At 47.1% G+C, this 27,058-nt stretch overlaps 2 protein-coding genes across 5 annotated transcripts in view; one reads left to right on the top strand and one right to left on the bottom strand.

Annotated features, from left to right (window-relative positions):
- The window catches only part of SMPD3 (sphingomyelin phosphodiesterase 3), an 84,387-nt gene extending 59,575 nt beyond the window's left edge, over window positions 1–24,812 (bottom strand). For both annotated transcript variants that reach the window (XM_086689087.1, XM_025920800.2), the window contains exon 1: window positions 24,632–24,812. The gene's annotated coding sequence lies outside the window, so the exon portion shown is untranslated. The remainder of the gene's footprint in view (window positions 1–24,631) is intronic.
- A 420-nt stretch (window positions 24,813–25,232) lies between these two features.
- ZFP90 (ZFP90 zinc finger protein) overlaps window positions 25,233–27,058 on the top strand; it is a 114,980-nt gene continuing 113,154 nt past the window's right edge. Inside the window, exon 1 of one of the 3 annotated variants that reach the window (XM_086689092.1) lies at window positions 25,233–25,384. The gene's annotated coding sequence lies outside the window, so the exon portion shown is untranslated. The remainder of the gene's footprint in view (window positions 25,385–27,058) is intronic. The other 2 variants (XM_086689093.1, XM_086689094.1) reach the window with 2 other exon arrangements.

Below are 27,058 nucleotides of genomic sequence, written 5' to 3'. Positions count from 1 at the left end.
TGGCCTTCCTCTGACGCAGAAGGGAGCTCAAAGATCATCCTGTTCACTGCTGTTCTGTGACCTTGCTCTGTGAGGCCCAGGGCTTTTCCTGGCATACCACAGGGAGTTCCCAGCAAACTCGGTTGGGTCTTTTTTTCCCGGGGTCTTTCCCCTGCACCCCAGACTTCTCCTTTGGGCCTAGACAAGAGGCCTTGGCCTTCTGTCCACTGTCCACCACATTGTTCACCCACTAACCAGTATTTCCTAAGTGTGGTGCTCTTCCAAGCTCTGTGGGCAGCTCTGAGCATGGAAGAATGGCCGGACACAGGTAGAGTGAGTCCCGGACACTGGTGTGGGTGGCTCTGGGGGTGCTACAGGAGCCATCAGGGTGACACCATCCAGCAGAGTCATGCTGGGAGAGTGAGAGTCTAGAGGCCTCGGTAGGGGGCGGGAAGCCCACAATGACAGTGGACATGGTCCACAGTGAGTGGGTAAGAAGTTGAGGTGACCAAGGAGTCGGCCTGGGGAGGTCCCCTGCTTAGCCAGGTCTTCCTTGCACCAAAGCCAGAGGAGCTGGTTCTGCCTTTGCTGGGTGTTGCCTTCCTCATAAGTCCTTCTCTTTGCTTCATAGTGGGAAACACCTGCTGAGCCCTTCAGGGTTCCAGCTATGAGTTTGGGGATGCTGGGTCCACACATTTGGAAGCATGGCAAGGTGGGCCTCAGGGACTGGGGGTGACTATAGCCTTTCCTGTCCCGGCCACGGGGACAACTGTCTCTTCTGATTCCTCTCTTTGACCATGAGTACTGCCATGTGTACACTACTAGAGTCCCTCTGTGTACATGGCCAGATACTATCTCAGAGCTTTGAATCCTGTGCTCTCACCCAGGGCATCAACTTTGTTCTCCTGTCTGCTTCATTCACCCCTCCACATGGTGCCATGGGGACTTTGGGGGGGGGGTGTGGGTAAGCATCTCCAGAGACCCTAGTGACTCCTGGGTACTCTCTATAGAGCACAGATGCAGTGTCCAGGGGTCTGTGGCATCATGGAAGTCAAGTTTAACATGACTCCACTGTGACACGAGTAAAGTGATTTCACTTCTAAGCCCCCAGTTCTCCCTTCTGTAAAATGGAGGTACTCACAGAAGCCACATCAAAAGGGGGTTGAGAGGACATTAAAAAGCCATGCACAATGTTTCAGCACTGTGCAGGGCATCGGAATGCTCAATCGATGCTGTGGTGTTCTCCTGCAGATCTATGGGGCTCTGATGACTCTACTATAAACCAGAAGTTTCTCAAGGAAATAGTCCCTAATAAAAAGGTGTGGAAATCTCATAGGAAGGTGAGGAAGAGAGGCCTGGTTCTCAGCTGATGGGAGGGTGCCTGTTGTGGCACCTATTCCCACTCTTCATCAGACAGTGGGGCTTACAAAGGGCAGAATCAGAACCTCTGGCTTTGGGCCTATGATTGTCAATTCTCCTCACTTGGAGAACAAAAAATGGATGCCATGGATGTCCCTGGAGGAGCCCTCCACTCAAGGCTGGAATTGATGATGGAGGACCTCTCCTACGCAAAAGAAGTAGGCTGCTTGTGGTAAAGGTAGCATTGGTAGGAGCCCTGTATGCCAAGAAGGTCTCCTCCAGGCATAGACAAGAAGATTCCATATAAAGCGTCAGTGGCTGGGTTTGCCCCAGGAGAAAGGGAAGGGCCCAGCTTCCTCATCTCTCCAGGAGTCTTTGGTTCCTGAAGCATACGGTATGAGTAGGAGGCAGATTCCACTGGATGCCATGGGGACCAGGGAAGGTCCCCAGAGAGAAGCCAGAGTGGCTTTGCTGACCGCTGGAGCAGATCTGGGATTGGAAGAAAGAAAGAGGCAGAGAGATGGAGCCCCATGGGAAACATCAAATCCTAAGCTCTTGAGATTGTTATTAGAGCTGCAAGAAGTTGAAGATGGGTGAACCTAGAGACTGGAGGTTGGCAGACACTTCGTGTTTGGCCGCGGCCCAACCCAGGCTAGTGTTGAGTGGTGGGATCTGGAGAAGCAGCAGCCCTGCCGAGCGAGAGGGAGATGTGCACGACCCAGAAAGGACAGCACCTGGGGCTGCTAGTCCCCCCTCTTGTGCTGTGCTCCAGGAAGCCAGTCGCATATGGTTCTCTGAGGTTGTAGATCTGCTCTTAGCATGGAGCCTGGTGTGTGAAGAGTGCTCAGAGGGGTGCTGAGGGAGTGAGTTGGACCAAAAAGGGAACAGGGACCTCTGGTATTGACCATGGGCCAGATTTTCCTCAAAGAAAACAAACTTCAGAGAGTAGGAGAGTGGAGGTTCTATTCTGGACTATCTTATATATTGTAATATTAATAATCCTGCCCCAGTTTTGCAAACTGCAAAACTAGTTCTAAATGGGATCTTTATATGATCAGCCATCCAGTCAACATGTTTGTTGAGCGTCTACTCAGGTTTCATACAGAACCAGGCCCCACAGGTGCCAGACACAGGTGCACCCACAAGGAAATGAATGTTGATTCAATAACCTCATTTGATCTTTGACAACCCCATTCATTATGCCATTATGGGGACGGGGCTCTGGAAGAAGAAGAAACAAAGGGTGGTGAGCTGGCTGGCCAAGGTCCTACTAATAACCAGTTCGTGACCATACCAAGCGGTTCCTCTGGGTCTCTTGATGGTGACCTCAAACTGACCCCAGATGGCCTAGCAGCTCCCCACTCCAGTTTGGCTCCTACAGAAGTGACTCATTGATGGGGGTTTCCAGTGGCAACTACTGAGTATCCGAGAGACACGCTTCAGAAAACTGTGAAACAATGAAAAGCTCTTAACAATTGATTTAAAATCCATTTGGCAATGTAATTGCACCAAAAATAGAAATACCCCCAAGAGGCCAAGGGACCAATCTACACTCCTCATTGCTATTTCTGTCCCTGCACTCATTCTCCAGTCCTGACCATGAGTGCATTTAATCTCTTTAGCAGACCCAGGCTTCAACTCTGTGCTATTTGACACTTTATCAAGAACAAGAACTATGTTTATGAACTGCTTCTCTGCCAGGAACTTTACATTTGTTCTTTGAATTTTGCTATCAATGTACTTAGGTTGATAGGATTATTCCCATTTTACAGATGAGGCAGCTAGAGCATCCTAGGAATACTCAGCTCTTAGGTTTCAGAGATTTAAACTCAAGTCTGTCTCATTTAAAACAAGATGGTCTCCCTACTTTTCTCTGGTCATCAAACTTGTAGGTGACAGGGAAGAGCCTGGAAAAACAGTAAATGCATTCAGTGAAGGAACCAGGACCTTGAAATAGCCTGCAGCCCTGGGGAGCACTGTTCAATAGAACTTTCTGCAATGATGGAAATGTTCCGTATCTGTGCTGTCCAATGTGGTAGCCACGAACCACGCATGACTACAGAGAACTTGAAATGTGGCCAGTGTGACTGAGAAAACAGACTTCAAATTTTATTTAACTCCTATTAATTAGCCACATGTGGCTGGGGGCTACTGTACTAGACCATACCATAGCTAGCACTATGGGCAGAAACCAACAGGATGACTCTAGGTCAGGATGTGTGTAACTCTTGCCTTTGAGTCATAGGAACAGGACAGGGAATTGAGAATAACTGAGGGACCCTGATACACCGTGTCCTTGAGCTTCAGTGGATGAGGTCTCTGCAGTCACCTCTAAATGTGGGAGCTAAGACATTAAATCAGAGAACAAAAGGAGGGAGGAAGTGGGCAAGGCAGAGAGGAGAGATGGGGCTTGGAAAGTGGAGGCAGGTACAAGATGGGTTCACCTGAGGACCCAGTCCCTTGTTCCCTGTGCTAAAGCCCCAGTAATGCAAAGGAAAGAAATCTTCTGAGAAAGGAGTGGGTTTCACTGCCAGTTAATAGGCCTGCCCCAAAGGAAAGCACCTTCCAATCCCTCTGCAGGATGCCCTAGACTTCTTATGAGCTTGTGACCACTTTTGTCTGCTTCCTACTTCTTGTTTGCTTTGGAGCATCCAAGCAGCCTATGCCTCATCCTGGGAGCAGGGAAACAAACATCACCGTGGAGACAAAATCACTTGACTCCACTTACAGTGGCTAACGGCCCGTGATTTTCCAGCCTGAAGGACCTTTTGCTTCTGTGAGCATCGCCTGAGAAGATTTGGCCATGGAAAAAGACATTAGGAAGCTGAGGGCAATAAACTGTGATCAGAAAGACTAAGGACAAATCCCTGATGGGGGCATTGGAGGCCACAGTTCGAATAGGACAGCCACACAGGCTGCCTCCAACAGCTCCTCTGCCTCTGGTTTGTAAATGGAAAGCACCCTTAAGCTCACTCTCACCCTACCCTGAAAATCTGGGGAAGCAGGTGCAGCAGCAGAACAAGCTGGACAACTTGCTCCAGAGGGGACTTCTTGCCTTGGGCTTTCAAAGGAGAGGGTGGGTTTACTCTCCTGTCGTCATACTGTCTTGAGTCTGGACTTCAATGGCAGAAGGTCCATAGCAGAACCAGTCACAGGGAGAAAAGGGCCTTTCCAAGAAATCATGCTGTGAAGTAGGATATCTAATTCCTTCTTCTCTGTTTTGATTATGGAAGAAGAAAGGGTAAGCTTGGGAGGTTTGCAAGAGGCACTCCCTGTGGTCCCCACATAACAGAGCCCTCCATCCCACATGTGGGCCTGGATTTGGGGCAGGATGGGGTCAGCCTTGGTCCCTGCCTGGTGGAGAAAGGCAGACATGGACACAGATGGCCACAGTGTGGTATGTGTAGAGAGCCCGGAGGAGGCCATGATCCATCAGATTCTTGATTCTGGGAACTACTGTACGTCAAAAGTCCCAGCACATGGTGGTGGCTGTGGTTGGAGCAGACCAATCTGGCTGAGCCAGGGAAGACTTTTAGTGGTATAACCAAACCTGTCTGCCCTGTGGGAGGTGGCCCCATTCTCAAGGCTGTACATTAGGTGAGGCAGACGTGGGTGAGGGTCTAGGTCATTGCAGGGCTATTAATCTGGAGTTGGTTCTGGCCCACCAGATACTCTGAGATAGGGTACATGGAAACCCTAAGGAAGGATCACTGATGATCTGGATTCAAATGTGGACAAAGTCAAAGCCTATCTGCTTTCCTGTCAGACACAGTGGGCTCAGTCCAGGCAATCTGCCTGCCAGATCCTGAACTAAAAGTAAGGCTCATTGTAATAAGGGTTTCCTGAGCCAGACAGCAGTCAGGGCTATACGACAGCTGGTTAGTGCTCTGTGTTCGAGCAGTATTGTTCTGAAAAAGTGAGAAGGCCTCTGTGTACAGTGACCAGGAAACTTTGCCCTGGCAACATTGGTATAGGGCTGGATTTCCTGAGGGATCTGGGTAGATTGGGGGTCACTGGGCCTCAAGACTACTGCATTGATTCTAAGAGAGACTGGTTCCTACTCTCGGCAAGAACTTGGGGTACATGTGATGGGTACCACAGGCCCTTCTTCCCTGGCTTGTAGTGTAACACAATCAGTTATAGCCCAGCTGGCAGGGGGCGGGGGGGAGAGGGGCTGTGTAGCCCAGGGCTGACACTGGCCTGGCTGGCCTAGGTATCCTTGTCCACAGTGAGACTCTATGGGTCTTTTGGGCTATGCTATTCCCGTTCTTTTCCAAATGAAGGACTTGAGGACCAAGGCAGGGAAACTGTTCTCTGGACCGAGCAGTGGGCCCTGTCTTAGGAGAGGGGAGTGATGTTCAGGTCTGCATCAAGGAAAGGAACCTAAGGCAGGGTCAGACCTCCCCTGTGAGCATAGAGGAGGTGACCCTCAAGGTCAGGTTTGACTTGACACCGGCAGAAGCTGCCTAGCTCCCCCTCCCCGACCTGTCAGTCTACCTCTCCCCTTTCTCATTCTTTCCAGGAATTCCTGGGAACATTTTCCAGAAACACATAGGTCTCAGTAGAGCCTACCATGGGGCGCTCTGTGAGTATTTGGTACAGATGCTTTCTACCGCCTCCCCAGTCATGCTTTTTATCGACCGTAAAAAGGGCCATGGGCTGTGATTCTGTGGCAGGAATCAATTTCATAGATGTCAATAAACTACAAAGAGGATTAATTCAGACTGTGAGGCTGAGCATGACAGCTATTTTGGGTCAAGTCCACATTTTGTTCCTGAATGGACTCTGGCTTCTGCATCCTTTCCCCGGTCCAGCTCCTCAGCCTTCATTTTGAGTTCAGCACACTGAGTTTGGCCATGTGCCTATGAGGAAGCCCTGGACTAATTTCTAATCTTGGGGGCTGTTCCCTGCCATCTCCTGTTCATTGTAAAAACCAAGCAACATAGAAGAGAATTTGGAAACTTATCAGGCAGAATCCCGCCCCTCCCATAGCAACAAATTCTCTACAGCTTTCCCCTTCCGTCTGGGTCCATGTGTGTGATGGCTGGACAAGGACACTCGCTTTATGGTCTATTTATTCAGTTAATGTTAACTGTGTCTCCATGTGGCCTTTGAGTCTTTGAGCCCATCATTTCCAGTGGCTTCAAAATGTCATAGTCATGTCAAGTGGATAGCCATGCATTATTTAATCATTTGCCTTCTGTGCACATTATTGCTGGAAGCCAGGTCACCTGACCTGATTTTGGCTCATAATGTACACTTGCTAGTCTCAGAGAAGGGAGGCACAGAAGTGGAGCCACAATTCAGATGTATTTATCTATGAAACATTTATTAACTGTCTGCTAAAGACAAGGAAGTATACCAGGGAGAGCACGTGGTTTGGGGGGAGTAAGAAAATGTGGTTCTGGATACCCAATTGCTTGAGAGTCTGGGGTCAGAAGACAGGCCTCTGGTGTCACAGGACAAGGAGGGGGAATGTTAGGGCTTGTGAGCTCCAAGGAAGCTGTGATGTGCCTGGTTCTGAGAAACTAGGTTCTCAAATAGTTGGGAGTTGTCTTTTATTTATTTATTTTTTTTATTTTTATTTTTATTTTTTTCAACGTTTATTTATTTTTGGGACAGAGAGAGACAGAGCATGAACAGGGGAGGGGCAGAGAGAGAGGGAGACACAGAATTGGAAACAGGCTCCAGGCTCTGAGCCATCAGCCCAGAGCCCGACGCGGGGCTCGAACTCACGGACCGCGAGATCGTGACCTGGCTGAAGTCGGATGCTTAACCGACTGCGCCACCCAGGCGCCCCAGGAGTTGTCTTTTAGACATTGGTGCATTCCCGTTTATTTGTCACTGATGGTACGATAATGAAGGTTTTGACTAATTTCCATGAAAAGGCAAGTAAGCAAAGATTCTGGGAGCTTTTCCTATTATCACTTCATTTCTAGTCACGTGCCTTTGGATGTTTCTTGAGTGGGTGGAGAAAGGTTGTGGAAGTAGAGCTGTATGGCTGGGAATTGTGAGAAGCCCAGGAATTTTTCCCAGAACGACTCACATCCATTATGTGCAGTGGCAGGGGCAGAGGCTAAAACGCGCTGCTTGATAGAAGCATAACTGCTATGTTTACTGAGCTCCTGCTGCAAGCAGACACTGTACTAGGCATGTTGTGCAGGGAAGCACGATTTTCTTTACAACAGTATTTTAAGGTAGGTATGATTCCCTTCACTTTTAAGAAGAGGAGCTTGCAAATTAGACAAGTTAAGTGACTTGCTAGAGGTGACTTAGCAGCGTCTCTTCTCTGGAGCCCAGTAGCTGCACAGTATTTCATGAAACCCTGTTTCTAAAGAGTGGTCTCATGCATGTTTGCCTTTCAAAACAAAATGGTAACCAGATAGCAACCCAGACCTAGGAATGCAAGAGAAATTATATGCAATTATTTTAGAAAGCTCTGTTAAAGTCATTTACTTCCCATTGAGAGTATGTACTTAGAGCTGAGATCGATAAGAATATATGTTTAGGGTTAGTAGTTAAGTTTATTTTTATCATTTTCAAAAGAAACTGTACCTTAAAATTAACATACCACATCACTGGGCTAAAAAACTGATCTCATCTTTACTTTTTTGGCTGGTAGATTAAAGACTTCAGAGTTATTTACAGACTTTCTATTCTGCCCTGAAAAGTTAGGAAGCCAGACCAGAAACTACTGCCCAGCAAATCTCGGTGGTGGAGCGGGTCTGTCCGCTGAACCAGTAGCTGGATGTGTGTGGTGGGCAGAAGAGAATCTGAGGGATCCCACATGAGTTTTCCAAGGGCCAGGGCAGTCTAAGCCTGGTTTTTATTTTTTATTTTTTTATTTTATTGATTTATTTTTAAAATTTTTTTTAACGTTTATTTACTTTTGAGACAGAGAGAGAGCATGAACGGGGGAGGGTCAGAGAGAGGGAGACAAAGAATCCGAAACAGGCTCCAGGCTCCGAGCTGTCAGCACAGAGCCCGACGCGGGGCTCGAACTCACGGACCGTGAGATCGTGACCTGAGCTGAAGTCGGCCGCTCAACCGACTGAGCCACCCAGGAGCCCCTAAGCCTGGTTTTTAAATTTGATTTTGTTTTGCTTGATTACTGCCACAATCCTGATGCATTGCCCTGTACATCAGAGATGTAAGTGTTGTTTGCAGGTGGCATAGACAGAACTATGCCCAAGGTGATGGTTTATCTGATTCTTTCATGGAAACCTTCTTTGACCTCTGACCATGGATGCCTACATGCTCTCGCCACTACCCCTTGGGGCATCCCTGCTTCACATTCAATCCCTGTGCCTTACCATCATCTGTTCAGAGAGGCTTCACTGACTGTTTCCTCTTTAGGCATGTCCACTGTGCCTGTCCCACATCTGTGGGTTGACCTGGAAACCCACACCCTGGAAACTCTGTGAGGAGTCTGGGGATAGAGATGCATTCATGAGTTCTTGGCATACAGAGGGAACTGCATCCCTTTACAGGAGTAGGTGAGGTCACCAGGGGCACGGGAGGAGGGGAAAAGCAAGACCAGGTCTGTCTCTGGGGAAACCACAGTTAAGCTGTCACTGGAGGATAGAAGGGTTGCAAAGGCTCAGTAGAAGAGGTGGGAGTGGAGTTGGGAAAACACAGTTGCCCCCAGGGTTTTTTTTTTTTTTTTTTTAATTTTTTTTTTCAACGTTTATTTATTTTTGGGACAGAGAGAGACAGAGCATGAAAGGGGGAGGGGCAGAGAGAGGGAGACACAGAATCGGAAACAGGCTCCAGGCTCTGAGCCATCAGCCCAGAGCCTGACACGGGGCTCGAACTCACGGACCGCGAGATCGTGACCTGGCTGAAGTCGGACGCCCAACCGACTGCGCCACCCAGGCGCCCCGCCCCCAGGGTTTTGAGGAGGGAGAGACCTTGTGGTTCTAGAAGGGCTGGGAGCCCCAGGCTGTGTGGGGCCTGCTGGGATTCCTGTTTGCTGTTCTTGTTAAATTTTACCGAAATCTTAAAAATCATAAGCCCTATGCCATGGGGATGAGTCTAAAACTAACTTTTTTTTTTTCCAGTTCACTTTCTTAAACTCATACAATATTATATGATCATTAAAGAACATTTGGAAAGAGAAAGTGGAAAGAAATTTTAAATACCTAAATTTGAACCTTTCTGAACACACCAAATGTTAACATTTTGGTCTATTTTCTTTCAGTGGCTTTTCAGTGGTTTTTCAGTGGCTAAGGGTTTTTAAAACTGTGATTATAATTATACCGTATATATAAATCTGCGCTCAATTTAACATTTATATCCCAAGTACCAATCTATGATGGTCTTTTAAAACGTGGCAAACATCATTCAGACTGGTATAAAGTTCAGCACCCACCTTTTAATTCAATCTTCTTCAGAGTATTACTCGTTTCTGTTGTTCTATATGTTCTGGCTACTAGACATCAGGTTCTGAGAATAGTATGTAAATTAATGCCCACAACCGTCTTCATCTTGTATTTCCAATGGTGATCGGTTTTGCCTCAAGTGTCCTGATGCTAGAATACTGAGTGTACAAATGTTCAGAACAGTTATGTTTTCACAATTGCTCCTATGAATATAAAACTGCCCTTTTTATACTGCTTGATGCTACTTATTGCCTTAAATTGTGCTTTGTCTGACATAGGCACTCAGGCTTTTTCTTTTGTTTGCATTTACCTGGTATAGCTTTGCCCACCCTGGCATTGTTTTATTTTGGGTGAGTCTCTTGTATTTATTTAATCTGGAAGCCTTTGTCTTGGAACAAGGGAATGTTAAATGCTTACATTTATTGTCCTAACCATTGTGGGTAGCCTCCTGTCACCTTGTTTTATATTTTCTGCATTTCCTTTCTTTTCTGACTTTTGAGCCATAGCTGATGATTTCTTTTATCTTCTTCAGTGATTTGGAAGGGAGACATCTTGTTTCTCACTCCACTGATCTGCATTCTATTGCCTCCAATGAATGTTTTGATTTGTCTCTGTGTTCGGTTTCTAAGCAGCTCTGCTTATCTCAGCCTGGCCTCTTCTCATCTCCTTTGGTGGAGGCGACATCCTTTGTGGAATGGTTTTAAAGGCCCTCTGTTGATTTTTCTTTGTTTGCTCACTCTGGGAAGGGAGTCCCGCATAGCTGCCCAGTCGCGCTTCCTGCAAGATGAAGGGACCATCCAGGCCCCAGCCAGGGGGGGGTGTGTTTGGTGACGGTGAGGTGGCAAGTCAGGAAGTATCCTCAGCATCACCTGTGGAAGCCCCAGGAAGAGGTGCCTGCTGGCTCTTAGTGGAGAAAAGCACCCTGCACAGACCTGGTCCCAGCTGGCAATGATGAGCTCTCTGCAGAGAGAGGGGCGCAGGGCTGAAGGATGAGAGGGAGAGTGGGGAGACCTGAGCTGGCTGGGTCTTGGCTCTGGCCTAGAGAGGTGGTTCAGAGCCTGTCAGTCTTCTGCATGAAATTTCCTGGGCGCATGAATTATTTGAAAAAATGCTTTTTAAGACTTGTAAAAGGAATTTCAGTGAGGGCTTTTTCAGTGCCTCCATTTGTCTACTCTCTTAACCAGGTATTGCTATAAAGTATTGTATACTAAAATTCTCTCTATGGAGTAATTAAAAGCTTTAAATGACTTGCTTAAATTAAACACTCTGGGGGCACCTGGGTGGCTCAGTCGGTTAAGCGTCCAACTTCAGCTCAAGTCACGATCTCGCGGTCCGTGAGTTCGAGCCCCGCATTGGGCTCTGGGCTGATGGCTCAGAGCCTGGAGCCTGCTTCCGATTCTGTGTCTCCCTCTCTCTCTGACCCTCCCCCATTCATGCTCTGTCTCTCTCTGTCTCAAAAATAAATAAACGTTAAAAAAAATTTTTTTAAACACTCTGGCATTTTTAAAATTGATGCAAGATAGCTGCTCCTCTGTATTCCCAACACAGAGGTCCCAGTTCTGGGAAGGGCACTGCCACACCCACAGACAAGAGTGGGTTGGGTCCCCAGGAACGGCAAGGTGAGACTGGCTGGGGAGGACAGCCTGCCAGGGCTGAAGAAGGTCTCCAGAGGGAGACACAGGCTGAGTAAAGCTTTTCTTTTCTTTTTTTCTCCCCCAGCTTTATTGAGATCTTACTGACATACAACATGTTAGTTGAAGGTGTCCAACGTGATGATTTGGTATGCAAGTATGCTGAGAAATGGTTGCCACAGGGCTTTGTCTTCTCAAGGGCCTGGAGGCAGGGGTGGGCCTGGTCTGCCAGCAGTGACCCTCCCCTGACCAGGCCAAGGCTTTCCAAAGCAGGCCTCAGACCTGCTGGTAAGAAGGGAGCAAGGTAGCACATGCAGTGTAGAGTTTTGAGGGGGCTGGCCTGGCTTCTAGGATTGATGGTAAAACCAAGTAGTGATTTAGAAGAACTAGACCATTTGTTTGGATACCAAAAGCCCTCACAAATGACAAGTTCCTCTATGCCCAGCATCTCAGCTGACCCTCTGGAATCCCTTGGAATATTTCAGCCAGAATTAAAAAGGCCCAGACAGGGGTGCGTGGGTGGCTCAGTTGGTTAAGCATCCGACTTTGGCTCAGGTCATGATCTCACAGTTCATGGGTTTGAGCCCCATGTTGGGCTCTGTGCTGACAGCTTGGAGCCTGGAGCCTGCTTCAGATTCTGTGTCTTCTTCTCTCTCTACTCATCCCCCACTTGCTCTCTCTCTCTATCTCTCTCTCTCTCTATCTCTCTCTCTCTCTATCTCTCTCTCTCTCAAAAATAAATAAACATTAAAAAATATTTTTTAAAAGAGGGTCCAGACAAGCAGGTTCCAAGGAGGCCTCGAGACTGGGACAAGTCCAGGCCTTGGCCAACAAGATCAAGCTCATCCCTCTAATCTCCATGTTGTTCCAGGCCCACATGGTCAGGATGGCCACTACCACATCCTTGGAGTACCTGATGAGGGAACTGAGGTCCAGAGATAGATATATCCAAAATCACTCAACAGGCCAATCCCAACTCCTTTCAGTGTCCCAATATTTCAACCTATTTGCTTTTTCCTTTCTATATGTGTTGGTGTAAAACCCTGTGACTTAGATGTTAACATCTGGGCCATGAGAGAGAGAGAGAGAGAGAGAGAGAGAGAGAGAGAGAGAGAGAGAGTGTGTGTGTGTGTGTGTTACTCCCCCTCGTCCCCCATGAGAGTTGGTCACTCCTTCTCTGTGCCTTTAGTGCTCTCTGCTCATCTCCCCATTGTACCACTTACTTTGCTGCACTATAATTATCTGTCTGTGTTTGTTCTCCTTGTAGGAGGCAGTACCTAAGGGCAGGGACTTTGTGCCACTCTTTGTATACAGTAGACATACATGAATTTTGTTAAATGAATGTTGATGAATTCATAATTCCACTCACTGTATATACATAGGTTACAGTGCTTTGGTCCAATTAAATGTGCAATTCTTTTTTGATCAATTAATTTAAAATTATGTTCAACTGAAGGTTAACAACTGGAAAGCTATTTTGCTCAGCATGCCGCACCTGTGGAGGGTGTGTCTACTTGGACCACACTTCATGGTGCTTCATGGTGCTCCTTGTGGCAGCATGCTCTAATTGCAGGCAAAGCATCTCAAGAGCAGGTCTTTCAAACAAAGCATGTAAAGGAAAAACATCTTCAGTGAGTGCACCCAACACGTTTCTGCAATATACCAGCCTCTGCCTCCTTCACTTTCATGCTGCTATCTCAGCTTCCACAGCTGGAACTGTTCAGATGTGATGTGAGATAAGGTTGCCTGTAGAAGATCCCAATTTGGCTTACCTGCTGGGCTACATTATTCCAGAGGTGTGGGGAAGCACCTAGAAGGTAACATCATGAGGTAACCATGTTCATTTGCACATTTCCTACAGTGTATTCCTTGTTCTATTTTGGAATTGACTAACCCCCTATGGACAGGCACTGTGTTTCATTCACTTCCATCTCTCCATTGCCTGGCCACAGGGCTTAGCACACAGTAGTGTTAAATGCGTGAGGAAGCTGTGAACACTTGCTGAGCACCTACTGTGTGCTAGGCCCTGAGTTGGGGGCTGATCAAAGGAACATCTAAGAATTGACCCTCGGGGTCAGAATGATGAGGTAAAAGGGACTTGGCTGGTAAAGTTATTCTGCAGTAACATCAGCTGTATTTCCTGATGCCCAACCATTCTAAACATCTATACCTTTAGTATTATTATTTTGATTTTCCAGTTTGATTTTATCCTTCAGAAGTCACCATTCCACCCTGTTGTATTCAGTGTCTGACACACATTAATCATTAGGGGTCAGTGGCCAGAGGAGTCCTTGACATTCTATTACCAACTGTGTGTCATTTCTCATTAGCAATATGTTTAAAATCCCTAGGGACTTATTCCTGGATAACTTGTCAAAATTTCTGTGGCCTTGCCCACCAGTTTATTTATCCTTCCAGAACTGTGGAGGGCACCTGGAACCCTACCATGACTTTCTAGAGAAAACATAGTAAGCACCATGATCTCTTTCATCTTCTATCATCTTGCACATCAGAACTCCTCCTTTACTCATCAAGGGGTTCTCTCAAAGCTGTGCAAGTTCCCTCCCCATTGCTTCACATCCTTCACAGAACCGCAGGTGCCTCTTGAAAGAAGTGCCCCATCTGTTCCCCTCTCCTTTCCCACCTTTGTTTTCCACTGTTATTCAAAGTGTAGCCATGGAGAGAAATCTGGTGGTCAGCAGTGACTGCAGCCATTAGAAAAGATATATTTTTCTTCTAACCCCCCTAAGGAGAATAGGTTTGGTTTCTGGTCCCTGCATTTTGCAGAGAAATGAACACAATGAATTCAAGATGGCAAATTCAGAAAAATCTCCTTTTGTGAAACAAGCTCTCTGCATGGGAGGGGGCCACTGGCTGACAGATGCTGCATGGGGTTTGTTTGCAATGACCCTGACTCAGGCCCTCACCACCACTCAGGGATGTCACTGGGAAATCATGGACCAAAGGATGACACTGCCTGCTTCCTGGAGCACAGAGAAAAGGACTGAGTCCTGTGGGCAAGGCATCTGCCTCCTCCCCCACAGAAAAAGTCCTCCTAAGCTTTTTGCCTGGGTTTGAGCACTGCAGCTGTGCTTGGCATCTGCGTTTCCTGGCAGCCCATGCTGCCTGCCACTTGATACAGTCAGCAATGCTGGTAGCAGACCTCCCACCTGGCTCTTGCCTAGGGCTTTTGTGAAGACCAAATGAAAGAAAAGGCTATGCATATTAGATAGCAAAGAGCACTGGTACGAATGCTAGACTGTGGTCTGGCCACAGTCTCCACAAACTTTGGCTTTGGGCATGCTTGGTGAGCCTGCTCCTCACTGCAACAATATGCCCAAATTCAATGAGATGCTTCAAACTGGTGCTTTCAGATTTCATATCCCATCTTTTTCCTGTGAACTTTTTTGTTTTTCTAACACTTGTTAGCCTGATATCCAAGGCTTCTCAAACTCTTCTTTCTAAACATCTGTTTCCTACTGAAAACCTCTTCTCCATTTCAGGACTCCCAGAACACATCATTGGCATTCCCAGCCCTGTTCATTGGATCACAGCTTTTCCCTGTCTTCCCTCTGTACCATACACACTCCTCAGAGCCTCTCCATATTGTACCCACTCCTGAACACCAAGCAGAAGACCTCTATGCAAGTTGATCAACAAATCATTTTGCCCTCTTTCAAAATAAGTTACTGGGTTCCTGCTGACCTTGAACCAGGGAGGCAATGATCACAATGGTTAAGAGAAGATTTTGCAGTCAAATTTCCTGGGTTGGGATGCTCGTCCCACTCCTTACTGCTTCTGGGACCTTGGGTGAGTTACTTGAAGTATGTGAACATTGCTTTCCTCAGCCATAAAATAGGAATAATAATGGTAGCTTTTATGCATATAAGTTGCTAAGCACAATGCCTGATGTACTGTAAGCACTCCATTAAGAAAGGCTAGTATTACCCTAAGAAATTTCATATATGTTGTCATGTAATAGCCATAACAGCCCAGGAAAGTATGTTTTATTGCTCCAGATGGGAAAAATGAGGCTCAGAAAGGTTAAAGCACTTGCTCAAGTGCTTGCTCACATATTGGTTGTGAAGCTGAGATTCAGATTCAGGTCGGGGGGCTGGGATCTACAGCTTTAGCCAACTGCCATAGTCAATGCACCGTAGTCAAGCCTCTTGTGTTTACTTCAGCCTTTGTTCCTTCGTTCACTCTACACATGGGCATCTCCCTTCTCCCCAGCCAGACCCTAGGTTCTTCCAGAGCTGCATTTTCAAAATGCAGCATTCGGCATTCATTGAGTGAACAAGAGTGAATGGATGGGAAAAATCCATTTCAAGATCAGACCCTATCCCAGGAGAACTTAGTAATGGTACTTAGGTCCCTGGAAGTCATGGGTGTCTCAACAAAATCAGGGGTGAGCCTGCCCTCCAGGCTCTTCCCCACCTCAATACACCCACCACACTTTTTTTTCAATGTTTATTTTGAGAGAGAGAGAGGGAGTGAGCGCGAGCAGGGAAGAGGGGCAGAGAAAGAGGGAAAGAGAATCTTAAACAGGCTCCATGCTCAGCATGGATACCGACATCTGGTTTGATCCCATGACTGTAGATCATAACCTGAGCCAAAATCAAGAGTCGGATGCCTAACCGACTGAGCCAATTAGGTACCCACACCCACCACACTTTGACCCCAGACATCTGACCATGTTGCTCTCCTGCCAAAATATTTCTAGGGATTCCCCACAATTTCTGTGTGACTAGTCAGTATTTTCTCTAGAGTTCTACATGCTTTGTTAACATAAGTCTTCACTGAGCTTAACCTATATTTCTTTGGTCCAGAAAGCAAACTTTTGGAAGAGAACTAGATATTCAAGGACAGCAGCAATGTGCTCCCTCAGAGCTATGCAGTGAATGGACCTATCACCTGCTGTAAGAGCCAGGAGAACATGATTCTTCTGGGGCTATGGTTTCTAGATTGATGTCCCATCTATTTTTTAAAGCAAAGCTGCATGTAAAGTGCTCTAACCACTAAGGTCAGAATGTCAGAACTTTAGGATAAATATGATGGAGAACAATGCCCATTTTGGTTCTTAATTTATCATCTCAGGAAAGAAAGCTCACGTATGTTAATGGGAGAGAGAGAAGAACCTGACAGACTGTGTAATATGCCCAAAGTTACTGAGACCCTACATTTTGGTGTAGGCACAATCAGATGAAACTGTCCTTTCAACCTTTTTCAGAGACAAAGCAAAGATGCAGAATGCAGCAGTGAAACTGTAGAAAAGAGTGAAAATATAAAATAATATCAACAGCACATGTTTTTATATGTCTAGAAAGAAATTCTATAAGTTAAAAATACAAACATAAAACAATTGGAGAAAAGACCACGGAGATTCCGAATGGAAAATTCTCTATTAAGCAACCACAAGTTCTCTATTAACATTTGAAATTTCATTTCATCAAAGCTACCATCTTTTGAGTACCTACTATGTATGAGATGTTTTATTTGCATTATCTAATTTAGTCCTCACCACAGCCTGCAAGAGTGGTGGTACTATCTCCATTTTACAGAGGAGGAGATTGACAGTGTCTTGATCAAGACCAATGGATGGCAGAATGGCTTTGACCTCACATAGGTCTGACTCTTGTCCAGGATCTTTCTCCTAGAGCATAAGGCTTATATTTCTCTGAGGAATCTTGGAATCCAAGAGACTCAGAGTTCTTGGGTCCTCTGTTATCAGTACACACTAATCATTCTCTTCCTCAACTTGTTAGCAGAGGTCAGGACCTGTGCATAATGCAGTTAGCTAATGTGTTTACCCATTGTGTACTTATGTAAGTGGCTTGAAGTCTTTCCTCAGTTTCATTTTCTGTCAGAAAATTGGGGCCACATCAAGGTAGTTCATGAGCTTGTACTGAGCATGCATTTTCAATCATCTTTTAAGTAGTAGTAAATCCTTTCCTTCATGTATTTGAAAATTGTCTGCTTGTTCTCCTTCTTGTTGCCCCTGTCTTGTAAGATTCTAGAAGTCTCCTCTGATAATAATATTGAGTACTCCTCTGATAGCTAATACTGAAGTCTCCTCTGATAGCTAATATTGAGTACTCACTATGTACCAGCCACTGTTCTAAGTGATTTGACTCAACCAAGGAGGTAGGTTCTATTATCATCATCATTTTACAGGTGAGGAAATGGAAGCATAGAGATTAATCAACTTGTCCAAGGTCACACAGCTTAAGTGGTAAAGCTAGTATTCATCTCTGGCTGACTGATTACAAAACCTACTTTGCTAAATGCCTTAGTTTGTGAAGAACATTTTCTCCTAAATGGAAGCACTCTAGAGAAGTGTTATGCAGTAGAAATGAGTTACAAATGCAAGACATGTATATAATTATTAATTTTCTAGTAGACACATTAAAAGGAGAAACAAGTGAAGTTAATTTTAATATATTTTATTTAACTCAATATATCCAAAATAATATTTCAACTTATACTATTAACATTATTAGTGAGCTATTTTATATATATTTTTCATACTAATTTTTCAAAATCTGGTGCCTCAATTTGGACTAGCCACATTTCAAGTGCTCAATAGCGTATGGCTACTATATTGTACAACACGGATATAAGTGGGCATTCTTCTTTTCCTATTTAATCTATTGTTTCTCTTTCAACTTAAGTTTTGCATTAAGATTAGATCTAAAAAGTCTCTGTTAATGGAAACATGCCCTTTGGATAATTTGGTGAGCAGAGCAGCAGTTGAGTACAGTGGAGAGAAGAAATTTTAGGAATTAATAAAACCTGGGTTCTAATCCCCCTCTTTGCCACTAACCAGGGCTGTGTGTGGCTAGTGGCAACACTCAATTTCCCTCAGCCTCTTTCCTTATGTTAAAAAAGAGATGATGGTTTATGATTATTAAGGTTCTTTCCATTTCTAAAAACTCTTAAAATTTTTTAATGTTGAGTTTTGAAAGTGCGTGAGTGAGGGAGGGGCAGAGAGGGTGGGAGACACAGAATCTGAGGCAGGCTCCAGGCTCTGTCAACACAGAGCCTGATGTGGGATTCGAACCCACAAACTGTGAAATGACCTGAGCCGAAGGTGGGCGCTTAACTGACTGAGCCACCCAGGTGCCCCTCTAAAGACTCTGCTTCCAGCACACACCCTTGTCAGCGTTTCTGTATCTGTTTCCACTTTCCATTTAAGATTCTGATATGACAGGGCTTATCCCATGTTGGATTGTGTTCACTATGCAGAGCTCTGTGCCTGGCACATTGCAGGTCTAGTAAATATTGAATGAATGAAAGTCCTGTTCTTTCAGTGACCCTGGAGTTTCCCAGTTTTTGCCAGAATAACTATAGCAGCCTTAGCAATTAATTACAATTTTATTTCCTTTCTCATATTGGCATAAAATCTTGACAATCTAAGCTTACTGAAGGGTTACAGCCAGAATTAAAAACCATTTCCTGATCCTGTTAGAAAAGGAGACAGTACTCAGCTGTAGGCATGGCTTCCTAGAGACCCCCACGAATGGCTCCCCTCTTAATACATGCTGTTCTGATGCTGAGGAGAGTTAATTAATGACTCTAAATAAGAAAACAATCAAATCTGTCTGCAGTCATATGAGTCAGAACAGACCCGGATGGGAGCCAGGTCCTTGGCCTCCGAGTGCACTCGGGAAAAGCAATAGCAGATTTGCTGCATGCATCAGAGTCCTGCAAAGCCCGAACCTAAAAGGGGAAAGAAAGACTCAAAATGGACAGGAGACCTAGCCTGATGTGAGGCATTTTCTTAAAAGGTGAGGCCCCCTTTCTATGCATTGTGCAGACTGAGGTCAAGAGAGGAGAAAAAGCAAATCTCTTCCTCTCTACTCTCTTTAGACACCTAAACTAACAGCCACTGAATGGGGAGTTCTCAGGCCCAGGTCACTTGTGTGTGTGGCAAGATTGGGGCAGTTGGCACTGCCACCCTGGGAGGACCAGAGGATGTGTGGCCTGAAGCCTATCACACCCCAAACTTGCCAACCTGCAGGAGTCGTGCAGCCACATATGTAGGCAGAACACTGGTTATGATGACACGAGGGCAGGAATGTGGCACTTCCCTGGGATTAGCTGAGGCTCACAACAATGAAAACTTTTATTTTGGTGTTAAAGACCTTGCTGTAAAAATCTGAGAGTGGGAATAGGGAGAAGGAGCCTCTTAACAATATCCAAATGTCCTCAGCATTGGAACAGGACACCAGCAAATAAATATAAGCCCTATTTCTTTGGCTCTACGTGTACTCTGTGAAATAATAACAGCCTCCTCATTCCCCACCCCCATTCTTGCAGATTATGAAAAATACATTTTGCTGCCATCCAAGCTTGGCTTCTTGTGAAATTGTTCCACTCTGGAAAGAAAACCCTGGGACACTGGCCATCAGGGTCATTGTACTCCTTTTTCTCCTTCTTTACCTATAACCAAGTACAGGCAACAAGCCTTTTGTCAGAATAATATGTAAAGTATTGTGGTAATATCCTTGATACATTTGAAAGGACTTTTTATGGCTCATGTCTGAATCTTTGTTGGTCCCCAATCCTTTCCTCTAAAAGTTGGTTAGAATCTCATATAGGACAGTCCGAAACTTCAATTTTGCTTCTACAATAGCAGTAGGAAAAAATAATGGTAAGAGGAGACTCTGGAGTTTAAGAGATCCAGTTTGGAATCTAAACTCTATTCCTTCTGATCTGTGTAATCATGGGCAAGACCCTTTCCTCCCAAAGCTTCATTTCCTCTTCTTGAAAGTGGAAACACCACCACCACCTACCTCATAGGACTGTGAAGATTAAATACATTTGAAAAGCCTGACTCAGAAATGTTGTTTCTTATTATTAGCTTGTAATTCTTTAAATAGGGTTTGCCAATGGGTTTGTTTGAAGCAATACAATAAAAGCCTCTACAGCTCTGTTTCCTCCTATTTCTTTCTGTGATGAGCTTTGGGGAAATCCTTACAGAAGCCTTGGTCCTCAGAGCTTCCTTCTATTCCCTGCCCTGAATCCTGCCTTCTCCACTAGTGGGGTTGAGGCCAGAGTTCCAGAACCTTGGACAGCTCCACTCCTTCTTGGCTACTGGCAACCTAAGAGAACAGGAGGGATTTAGTGGATTTTTCCCACAAAGGCTGTATTAATACTTGGATTTAGGAATCCCACTCGTTCATTCTCACTCACAGCATGCATACTATTTGCTTGCATCCTCAGATTCTTCAACACGACCAGCACTCCTAAAAAAATTTTGAGGAGCTTCTCCTCTTCATGAACCTGTTAACTACACCCATAAATAAGATTTACTAACTCTTCAGCCCCTTTACTACTCTCCTGTGAACTCCAATAATTTTTTTGAGCCCAAGAACAGAAACACCACCCACATCTTCCTGTATCTGCTGATATTTAATTTGTTTGGCTTTTGTACAAGGATTAAACATTCTTGATTAACTTCAAGTGAAAGTAATAATGTATGAGCATGAAGAAAGGTTTTACAAGACAAAGAGATTCAGGTATGAATTAAAAGAAACCTAAAATAATGTTACTGCCTGTAGGTGATGTTAAGTGCCATTCTCTAATCAGAATAAGCAGGTGGTTCAATTTATGAGATAATTTAGCTTTTCACTCTTTCATGCAGAATGCAACACACATATGCAGTCACCTTCTGAACAGGCAAGGAAGAGATTAGGTCCTATTTTTACTTTATGATACTGAGTCATGTAGTTCAATGCAAATCACATGGATGCCAAAGTAAGAACAATACTAGGTATTTAAATACCTCCTTTCCTTTAAGGAGCTCTAAAGATTTTGTGGCTGTGTGAAATCTCTTCAGAGCAATTCTGGGAGAAGAGACACATGTCACCAGGTAAGCATTTAAGACAGAGCATATTTCATCCATCTCCCCTACTCCCGTTAGATCTAGGAGAGCCAGTGTTGGCCAGTTCTTTGCACTTAGTAATAGCCTTCTCATTTCTGCATTTTCTGGGCCACATTTTCAACAAGGTAAAAGAAGGCTTATCTTTCAAAATACATTATTGGCGGGGCACCTGGGTGGCTCAGTCAGTTAAGCATCCAACTTTGGCTTGGTCATGATCTCACAGCTCATGTGTTCAAGACCCACACCAGGCTCTGGGCTGAGAGCTCGAAGTCCAGAGCCTGCTTCAGATTCTGTGTCTCCCTCTCTCTCTGACCCTCCCCCACCCCCACTCTCTCAAAAATAAACATTAGAAAAAAATTAAACAAAAATATGTTATTGGCTAATAATGAGGAAGAGAGGAGAAAGTGGAATAAGAAGGGGAGGGTGGGAATCATAGTAGGAGAGGAAGAGATAAGAAAGATGCTTAAAACTCCCTGAACTTGATAAGTGTTTTCCATGCATTTTCCTCACAAATGGATTTGATGTCCATCCCCAATTGGATGGAAACTTGGACAAAGGCCTTTTGGCCCTCTTCAAATACTTCTGTATGGGCAAGGACAGTGGCAATTTCACTGCTTGGACTACTTTGAAGTCACTTCCATTAAGAATATCAACTTAGGACTCGAAAGGCTGACAGGGAGCCCCATATGGAAGGGTTTGTGATTTTTACCTAACAGTGCCCACACCCACCCTGAACCTCCACACTCAGGGAGAGTGTTAGTTGCAAATTTACTACTTTTCCCAGTAGAGGTCGCTGTGGATACTGGCAGTGGATACTTCAGACTGGATCAGGCAGGGCTGGGCTGGATGGTGGCTCCACTGTCTAATAATGGGTTTTTCTGTGGTTGCACTCAAAACTGTCTAGCCCCTCATCCTATGGGAAGGGGGTCTCTGGTGGGTATTGTTTCAAAGCCACACAACACCTTTGCTGTAAAGTACTATGAAACTGAGGTCACTCACTGGGAATGGGCAGGTCTGGGAGGGCTGTCATCCTCTAGGGGTGTCCACTCATAGTGGTATCTGTGTGCCACACTCATACCCTCTCTGTGAGTATACCTGGTATTACTGAGAGGCCACCTGCCACTGACTGGCAACCCCAGACCTATAGACCTTCCAGGCATGGAGGCCAAATTGAGGAAATTTCCTTGCCACAATATCTTGCACCCCAAAATCATAAAAGACTATGCTGATGAGCCCCCCAAGCCCCACTTGGAAGCTCACGTGGAGAGGTGGGGTGGAATTCTGGGCCTCAGGGCAACCCCTTGCAGCAGGATAAGATTTCTGAGGGATGGGAAGGGCAGGGCAATGGTGGAGATGTTAGGGTCTGATCTGAGACCCCAGAAAGGCTGACGAGGGCTCCACATACTTGTGATGTCCTATCTTCTAGGCCACACCCAAGCATGCAGTTTAGGCCCAAGGCAGCCTGAAGCTACCTTCACCCTGAGGGCACCCACTGGAACCCTAAATTATTACTGTGGCTTTAGAGTGGAAGAGACAACCAACCTGCCCACACCCCCAACATCTAAGGTCAGCAGAGAGTGGTTCCTCCTCCCACAAGCACACACAGACAGATTCACAAGCTCATCATGACACACACATGAACATTGGAGCACACACTGGCACATTCACACAGTCATACACGTTAATATTCACACTCTGACCCACATCATCACCCATGCAAACACACGGTGACACATACACTCGAACCCGAAAATCAAACCTGACCTAACATGGTTGATGGAGCGTAGCGAGATCGAGTCAGGATGCCTCTCCAGACCCCGGTCCATCTATATCTCCTGAATCCTGGGACCCTACCCTCCAGGCGGAGCCCCCTGCCTGTCCGCGTGCGTCCTCGTGGCCACAGATCTTGAATGTCCCCCAGGAGGAACCCTGGTTACCACTGCACACACTGCAACCTGGGGTGCCCGGCCAGCGTTAGGGGGTGATGTGCGGGAAAGAAGGATGCAGGGCATAGTACCGAGCCAGGGCGCAGCCGCCTCCTCCCTCGGGATTTTCCATGCCGGCTCGCGCAGGCCCGAGAGAAGCTAGCGCGCTTTGTCTCCCGCCCGGCTCCCGGCGTGATTCCGCGGAAGCTCTCCGCGCCGCGCCCGGAGCCCCCCCTCCCTTAGCCGCGCCCCCAGCCCAGCGGGTGGCGCAGGCCCGCCAGTGCGGAGACCGCCGCTTTGTCCTAACGAGGATGCCTGGGCCGAGCGCAAAAGCCCTGTTCGCGAAGCTGCCGCCGCGCGCCCTGGAAGCAGGTTTCGGTAGCCGGATCTGGGGCGCGCCCCGCGTGGAGCCGAGCAGTCCCAAAGGTCTGGAGGCTCAGGGGGCGTCTGCCTGGAGCTTCGTAGGGCTAGAGAGGGGACCCGCCCCGTTCCGCCCCGCACGTGCCCATCCGCGTCTGGCTCCCTGCCGCGGTGCAGGAGCAGGGTCGCCGGGCGGGGCGGGACTGAGCGGGACAGGGAGGGTCTTCTCGACTTGGGCCCCTGACCTGGATCCAGGTAGAGAGGGCCTGAGAGGTAAGGTTCAAGTAGGGGGAGGTCAGGTGGATTCCCTGCACCCTTCTTACTTTCCCCCACCGCACATCCACACCCAGGCCACTCAGACCTTAGGCGCGGGGCCCCGAGCATGGAGGACCCCAAGAATCCGTCAGTGCCTTCCTGTGCCAGCGACTTCAAGTATTGTGGGGAAGGGTCTCCCCGGCTCTAGTTCCTCACGTCCCACTCCCCTCCCCCAATAACCGAGGCGGGTCCAAGTGGGAGGGGGAAGAGTCCCGTCTCCATCTCCATCCCGTTTCTCCTCTTCACAAAAACCTAGGCTTCGGGAGAGGGGTGGGCACGGAAAGGATCTTCCTGACATCGCAAACAGCCCCTCCTCAATAAGCCCAGGAGGGTCTGAGCAGAGGAGGAGCAGTTTCCCGGTGTCATCCATCACATCCAGACCCCCTTTGTAACCTCAAGCAGTACAGGTGTTATGGGGAAGGGTCCCCCTGCCTCTGGACCTTTCATCCCATAACACTCCCTCCCATCCTCAATAATCCAAGCAGCCTCGTTATCAGGCACAAGGGTGGGGGAAGGCTCCAAGCTCCCCAACGCCCCCTCAGTAGAGACGGGGGGAGTTCCCCCAGCCTTTGCCCCTCACACTCGAGAATCCCCTCTACCATAGAACAAAAACTAACGCAAGCTGCTCCGACTTCAGGCGACAGGCCACAGAGAGGCCCGCAAGGAGTCAGTCAGCAGCTCTCCGGGACAGATGGTGTTGAGGGCGGTGAGGAGAGGTCCCATCAACTCCCCAGGCCCCCTCATCTCAGTTCATTCCGTCCCCAATAAAACAAAAGAGAATCCAGCAGCACCGACCTCAAAGAGGAGGGAGGGCTGTCAGCGCTCGGCAGCGCAACGAGCTCCTCTGCGCTCCTCACTGCCCCGGCTTTCCCGCGGTGGCTCTCGCGGTGACGGCGGCGGCGGTGGCGGCGGCGGAGACCGCGGCTCTCGCGTCGGGAGCCTCCCTCGGACTCAGCACCTGGAGCGGCGAACAGCTCCGCGCCTCATTCCGCTGACTCCGCCTCCCCTGCGCGGCCGTAGCCAATGGAGATCCTGGCCACGCCCAGAAGGCCGCCCATTGGGGGCGCCTTCTCCACTCTCTTCGGCCCAGCCGGCGGGTTTCTCTAGCTTTTCGTCAAGACCGCATGCCCTAGAGACTGTCGGAGTTTTTGTACTGCCTTCTGGAACTCGTAGTCCTTTAAGGACGCGAAGGGGGCTTATGCCACGGGCAGGTTACCAGGGGTGGACTGCATTTCCCAGGGTGCATGAAGAAACCGAGGCGCTGAGGAGGGCGGGAGGACTGTTTCCATAGCAAAGGCGGCTGGTTGGGGCCGGCTGACTGAGAAATGGGGCAGGCCGCGGGACCCTCGGATTGTGCGTGACTACCGGCAGCCTCTTGGGAGGCCGTTTCGATTTTTTTTTTTTTTTTTTTTTGTCCTCGGCACCCTCCACGGGACTCTGGGCCTCAGTTTTCCTACCTGAGAAGAAGGGTGTGGAGCCGTCCCCCTGCCCACAGTCCGCGGTGATGGGGCAAACCGAGGTCGAGCCGCTCTGGTTTGCCCAGCAAAGGTGAGAGAGGACGGAGGAGACCTGTGGCTTGAGAGTGTGGCATTCTGAACTTTATCGCTTTAGTTTTGTCTCGAACTTATAGAGGAGTGCTTTACTTTGGTCATATCCCTTGAGCCGTCAAGGTCTTATCCAGTCTTCCCATCCAGGATTCTGGTCTCCTTACGCCATCCCTGATACGGCAACATTTTCCCCAGAGTAGCCAGAGGGCGCTACTCCTCATTATCTATGGAATTAAGCCCACACTCCTCTCAACATTGCTCTAAGGGCCCTTCTAAATCTGGTCTCCACCTTGTTCTTGCGACACTCTGAACTTCTTTTGGTGTCTGGGAAGTCTTAACCACCCGTTTTCTCTCACTCTGGTGGTTCCCTCCACCCTTGTACTCAGCTAACCCCTCACACTCTTCAAGCCCCAGCCTAGACGTTGCGTCTTCTGTGAAGCCTTCCTAGATGTCTGGCTCCATATTAGGTATTCCACCTTGCATATGAGCAGCACCCTCTACTTCCCCTATTCCATTTGTGTGCTTATGTATCCATCTTCCACATGATAAGATCCACAGAACAGGGGCCATGTCTATATTATTCATAGGTATAAGCCAGTGCCTATAGTGTCTGACACATAGTAGGTACTCTGAGATATTTGTTGAGTTGAAAATGAATTGAACACTAATTGAATTTTACTCACACCTCCGTGCTCTTAATTTCCTAAGGTTGTGTATTTTCCATTGCTGAAAACGTTCAACTAGAGGGATGCCACCCTCATGAGGAAATGTTTGTCATTCATATAATGGATTGGAATTTTGCCTGAGTGCTTTGAGAGTCCTTAGAATTCTATGACACTAGGGACTCATAGATTCATGCTGATCATTACTTGGAAGTCTTGTCAGTTCTCCACTAAAGGTCATCAGTTCTTCATGTTCCCCTATTTCTAGCTGTTTGCCCTTCTTTCTGTGCCTAAATTCCCTACCTCCCACTCCCTTTCTGGGAAAGATCTTCTGCCCCTGTCAGTTGTGAAGCAATGACAGTCTGAGATGCCTGCCCTTCTTTCAGTCTCTGCTCAGCATCATAGGGCCCTGGTGGTGATGTCCCACCTTGCTAGTTAGTTTTTTTTTTTTTTTTTTTTTTTTTTCTGAATCTTTTTCCACTCAGGGCTCTGGTGTTGGCCAGATGGTCCAATTAATCCCACACATGCTTCATATGTCACCCCACCAGACTTTTGGGTGTATTTCAGCTAAAGCATTCTTGGGAGAATATATGGGTATAATTAATTCATGGCCAAAGAAATAACCAGGGGGACTGTTACCCTGAACCTGTTTCAAACCCAAGAGACAGATCCTGAGAAAAAGCAACGCTGTCATCCTTGAGTTGATGATATCCACGGAGGGAAGGCTAGGATGGGGGAATGAGTAAAATGGGTTGCATTTGGGGAGGAAATAACAGGACCTCTAAGAGGCATGGCAGAGGGACTTTGATCCAGACCAAACCATAAGGGAAGGCCACTGGAGCTGGATAAACAAATGGGGCCTCATTACTGAAGATGAGAAAACTATAAGGAGGGGGAAGAAATAGGATTTGTGCTGACACAGAGTGCCTAGTTCTCTGGATGCAGTGAGAGCAGAGGTTTTTGGAAAAGTAGGTGGGGGAAGATTAGGCCACAGGATGGGCATCAACAGAGCA

This window comes from Puma concolor, chromosome E2 (genome assembly GCF_028749965.1).
Source record: "Puma concolor isolate L17-30 chromosome E2, mPumCon1.1.hap2, whole genome shotgun sequence".
In the NCBI taxonomy this organism is placed as follows: Eukaryota; Metazoa; Chordata; class Mammalia; order Carnivora; family Felidae; genus Puma; species Puma concolor.
Note: the sequence above shows the minus strand (reverse complement) of the source record. Positions and strands in the feature narration are given on the sequence as shown.